This window comes from Crocodylus siamensis, chromosome 9 (genome assembly GCF_052110815.1).
Source record: "Crocodylus siamensis isolate JL-2025a chromosome 9, ASM5211081v1, whole genome shotgun sequence".
Classification (NCBI taxonomy): domain Eukaryota; kingdom Metazoa; phylum Chordata; order Crocodylia; family Crocodylidae; genus Crocodylus; species Crocodylus siamensis.
The window spans coordinates 71511440-71517337 of NC_143403.1; positions in this window are offsets into that span (position 1 = coordinate 71511440).

Genomic DNA, 5898 nt, shown 5'->3' on the forward strand with positions numbered 1-5898 from the left:
TTTTTTTTTTTTAATGATTGAGTTCCAAGCCTTTCAGGTTCTGGTTAGACGTTTAAAGCTACATGGATATGAATCTAATCTGGAAGTTAATTGTCACAGAATTAATTGGTAAAAAGGGGATGAATGTAGCTTATAAAAGCACCAAATCTGTACTTTGTAATAACGCTTGGATAAGAAAATATTACTTGCCTTTAAAAGGTACTTAAATGTATAACTATTAAAATCATCCTACCTTGCTTTTTTCTTTTAATGGAGGATTTATGGGTGGGATATTCAGGAAGCACTAAGCAACATGGATTTGATGGACAGTTATACTAGCTTGGGTGACCTTTTTTTTGCCATGAAATAAGTATCAGTGGGGCCAAATCAATGGTGTAGCAAATGCAATTTATTATCAAGATTCTAAGATCTTATTACAAAAGAAAGAGAAGAGACTCCAATGACTATATTCAAAAGCATGTATAACACTGATCAAAGGTTCTGACTGCCTTTTTGGAGCCTGCAGGTCTCTATCTAAAGAGCAGGTACAGCTTGGGTAATAATGGCAGAACCATCCTAGCCCCTCTAGAGGTTGAGGCAACAGAGCATTCTGCATTTGAATACTTCAGAAATCTTTATTTTTAACTAGATATGTGCTTCAAAATAGGCACATTTAGAATCTTTAAACAGAGGGAATTTTTCTGGATGGCTCTTTATACTAGAGGTGGATATAGCATAGACTGCTCCACCCACTGTGATGAATCTGTTTAGGTGTGGAAAGTCATAATAAGCACTTACACTTAAATGGTTCTAGTTGGGTGGTTTGGTTTGGTTTCAGAACTACCTTGAGTGAAAAGCTGAAATACAGGTTTCTAAAACAAAAGTAGCTTTTTACATTGCATCACTTTTTCTTTCTTGGTAGGTGGAGACATGCTGTCCTTATGAAGCTACAAAACAATTTTGTCTTGTTTCTTTTCAAATAGTTTCTTACAAGCTTTTCTAACTTGTCAAACTTCAGGAGAACCCAGAACCCTGTTAGCCAGGGTGTCATGGATGCTGCCTCGCTTGCATGCAGAGGGTGATGAAAGACACTAAGGTAATTAAGTGCTACAGTGTACACACCTTGGGTGTGTTAAGGCATTCATGTCTGAGACATTCACTTAGAGTTCTCAAGTCTCTCCTGCACCTCTAAGAGGAATGTTAACCACTTGTGTTAAAAATGTTGCATAATGTATGGCCTAATTTTACAGACATGTGCACACTACTTATAGAAACTTGGAATTGCTAACCTATATGCAAAGATCCCTCTAGCATTAGTTTAGCCCTTTAACTACACACACTTCATAATAGGTCTGCTGTTCCATTTAACAGCTCCAAAAAGCCAAGTTTTTTCAAAAACCAGTGAACCAGTGTGTAGGAGTAGGAAGAAAAAAGGAATACAACTGTGAATTCTCGTCTTTCTGTTTTAAGGGGATTGGGAGAAGGAGGAAAGGGAAGTTGTTCAAACAGCTCTAGTTTCATTAAAGCTAAACCAAACTTATGCTCTCAGTAATCTTTTTATAGAGAGTTCAGAATCTTATGAACTGTATTTATAATCTGTTCCACATCAATTATTAGCTACAACACTTAAATGGAGTCACTGAATCCAAGTGTCCTACGCTTTAATTTCTCTCACAAATGAATTGTTTTTTGTTTAGTTTTAGCCACCCTGGTTTTTTTTATATGTGCGCGCGCACACATTATGTAATCCTGATATAATTTAATGCTATTCATTATATATCGTAGGGCAGAGAAGAGGCTTAAGGCATAAATTTGCAAGAATGACTACTCTCCAAGCAGTCCGATTTATACAGAAGATAGAATATTCCTTTATCCTACTAAGAGTTAGTACTGTCAGTTAATTTTTATGATGGGCCTTTTCTTCTCTTTTTTTAAATCCAGATTTTCTTTATCAACTAAACAAATACCTCTAGATACTTTCTGTTACAAAACAGAGGCTGCTAGAACTTAATCCTTATATCCAATGTTCTGTACCAATTGCAATGTGTGACCTTTTTTTTTTTTTTTAAATCCAAGAGTTTTTTGAGTTGCCTGCCCAATCCAACAATGTAACTAGAAAGTTTCTGTTCTGTTTTTTGGCATGTAGGATTATTTCCCTTATTTGTGTGTATGTGTGGGGGTGAAAACACTAAAGGGACTGTTTAACAAGATGTTTTGTATCAAACTCATGGGAGGACAGTGTTATAACACAACTATTGCAGTCTTGGAATAGCTAATATCTTCCACCAGAATTCCATCCCCGCCCCCTACCCTTTTAATAGTCACATTAGCCCAGTCCTATAAAGATACCTAAGCACCTATCTCCTATTGGTTTCACTGAGAGTTGGGTGCCTGCCTACCTCTTGTCTTAAATTGATTTATGTTAACAGGTGACAGGCTCAGCACTCCAGTTCGAGTTGGGGGGGGGGGAAAACTACAAAAAAACCTGGGCTAAATTCACATGAAGTCTGCTTCAACTTGAAGTCAACACCACTACAATCATGTCGACAATCATAAGAGTTATTGCCTCTGATCCTACAGAAATCACTGAGTGAAATCTTGATTTCCAAATAATTCTTAGACAATTGGATCAAATTTGGCAAAGGTCTATATTATTGTGGTATTTATTGAGGTATTTAATTGTTCTAGTCTTGTCACCCATTGTAGTCAACATGTTACATATTTTGAAGAGGTTTTTTTATTTATTTTTTTTTCTTATGTTAAGGCTTATTTGAGCTCAAATAAAAATGCAAGATACAGCCTTTAACCAGAAAGTATCTTTTGGTTTAGTTGCTAAGTTTTGCTGAGGCACCAAAGCATTTTCCTGATGTTTTAATACTATTTCTTGTAGTGATAGGTGTGGTACAGGAATCTAATTTAAAGCTGACTAAACTGAATGAGTAATCAAACTTATGAGATGGATACATTATAAGTATGCATTATTCAAACTTTCCCACAGACTATGACAACCACAATTCAGTTCTGACCTGAAACTCTCCTGTAGTTCTAGCCTTAGTGTTCTTTTTACTATAGACATGAGGGTACTTGTCTCGTAGGAAGCAGAATATGTTTGTTTATTCCTTAAACTAATGCATAAGATTCTATATTGAAAGCCACCTGCTTCCCACCAGTCTCCATAAGAGTAGCAGAAAAATTGCACTAAAAAATGTACCTGGAAAGTATCCTAGAAAGTTGCATCAGTCAAGGGTATAGCTTAAAAACAAAATCAAATTCTTAAATACATTCAAATTAGAACAAATTTAAATAAAAGGATAAGAGTCAAAATTAAAGAAAGTTCTCTTCTTTAGAAGTGTCTTTTTGGGTTTGGGTTTTTTTTTTGGGGGGGGGAAGGGTGCAGGAGGAGAAAAGTGCGAAAGGAAGGAACAACCATTGCATTGTTTTTGGTGCGGTATCGGATCGTTGACCTCTCCTGGCCAGTTGCTTACCTACAGCAGTGATGGTTTGTACTTGCTGCTTCAGAAGAGATGCGTTGACTTTTGGCAATATGTTAGACTTGCCATGTGGATTATCTGACATTAAGAATGCACTTTTTCTCATTTAAGATGACAAGTGTATTATTCATTAACATGCTGTTGGATTTGTTAGGTGTATAAGCAGCCCTTTTTGCCTCAGTTTTCAACTTTTTGGTTTGGTTGGGTATCTCTGTTAGGGGACGAGCTAACTCAGATGACTACCAGCAGGATACAGGACCTTTTCTGCTTTGGTTACTACTTGAATTCAGGTCAAGTCAGAAGCAATAGGAACTCATTGCTGGCTGTTCAATGGCTTGCTGGAGGTATTTGGTGTGTGGTGTCATTCTAAATCCTTTCCTGCCAGAAATCGCACTGGAACAGGCATCACAATTAGCCCCTTGTTGAGAATCTCACCAGATGCCAGGGACTGCATCACTGATACTACCCTCTCTTACCACATGTAGGAGTGCTTGTGCTCTAGAACAGGGTTGATGAAAGCTGCTGGGGGCAATGAAGAGAAATCTGCACTTGTGCTTCCTGCATGTGCTTGCTCTACTGATGAATAGGGTACTTCAGTTTCCAGGGTGCACAATCTGGTATGTTTTCCATCTACTGAATTCACATTGGAAAGGAGAACATCTCCCAAGTGATGTGTAACTAGGGATAAAATCTTCTGTTGCTCCCATTTTTTTAAATATGTTCTACTGAGGGCATCTAGAACAACAAAAGCTATCAACATTAAGAAGATTAAAAAAATGCTTACACAAAATTTGCATGCATTTCAAAATGCAATCTCTAAAGTAATTTCAATGCATCAGTCTGGTGACAACTATCTTCAGTTATTCCTATAACACTTAGTCACATGAGCTGTTTTTTAATACTGTTAGTTCGTTGCTTTTGAATGTGATGAAATGAATCACAGCTGAAATTCTTAAAAGACTTGTAAGAAGCACAGTAACTTTTCTGGCAATAAATATATTGTACAACAAAGCAAGGCTAAGCTCAATAGGAAAAAAAAAAAAAGTTCAAATTTAATTAAGATGTGCCAGGCTAAATTAGGGTCATAGTGAAATGACAGTAACTAACTTGAGTTGTATTTTGTTCCAGTAGAAAAGTTTCACTTTTTAAGTGAATGTCTCTGATTTATCTTCCCTATGTTGCATTGCAGTCTTTCTATATGGAAAGTTAGGAAAGGACTTCAAGTTGCATCAAGGTAGAAATAATATGGATGGTAACTGTATATTGTTTAGAGACGAACAAACAAGGACGTTTAATAGCATATTAAGTAGTAAAATCAACCTGGTTGGCCTAGTGGAGACACGGTGGGATGAAACATTTGACTGGGCAGTAGACATAGAGGGCTGTAGGCTGTTTAGAAGAGACAGGAAGGGGAAAAAAGGTGGGGGGGTGTTGCGCTCTATGTTAGGGAACAGTATACCAGTTTTACCTTCCAAATGGGATCAGAGGAAGACTTAACTGCGATCCTGTGGGTCAAACTTCAAGGAGGGCAGGGGGAGAGGGATCTGGTGGTAGGGGTTTACTACAGGCCACCACATCAGGAGGAAGAACTAGATTAGGAATTTTGCAGGCAGCTTGGGGAGGCCGTGCATGCGAAGGATGTTATGGCCATGGGTGATATGAATTACCCCGACATCAACTGGGAGGAGCAGTCAGCCAGGTCTAGCCACTCATGAAAGTTCCTGATGTGCATACAGGACCTACACCTTGTGCAGGAGGTACTCATCCCCACTAGGGAAAACGCCATACTGGATCTGGTGTTAGCCTCCCTTGTATCCCCCACCAGGCCGTCCCCAGAGGCTAAGGGACAGTGATCGTGAAATGATCCAGTTTGCTATTCAGAGAAAGGTGGGGAGGGTAACTAGCACAGTGCAAATGCTTGACTTTAGGAAAGCCAACTTTGCTGTGCGCAGGGCAGTAGTCAGGGAGGCACTCGGAGCCCAAGGGATAGCTAGTCTGGGGGTCCAGGAAAGGTGGTCCTTCCTCAAGGAGGCTATCCTTGGGGCACAGCAGGACACAATTCCTCTGCAGGAAGGCGGGAAAAGGGTCCAAGAAACCTTTATGGCTGAGTGCGGATATCCAGGCTGGCCTGAGGGCAAAGAAAAGCGTACTGGCGGTGGAACCAGGGGGCAGAGACAAACAAGGAGTACACCTCCCTGACTGGAGCTTGTAGGGATTTGGTGAGGAAGGCTAAAGCAGCATTGGATCTTAGATTAGCTTCTGGGATTAAGGATAATAAAAAGTCCTTCAAGTATATAAGTAGCGAAGTCTCAGGATAACATTGGACCCTTAACGGGGCGGGGCAGGGCAGGGCAGATGGTGACGGATGTGTGAGAGAAGGCAGAACTCTTCAATGAGTTCTTGGCCTCCATGTTCCTGTCTGCTGACA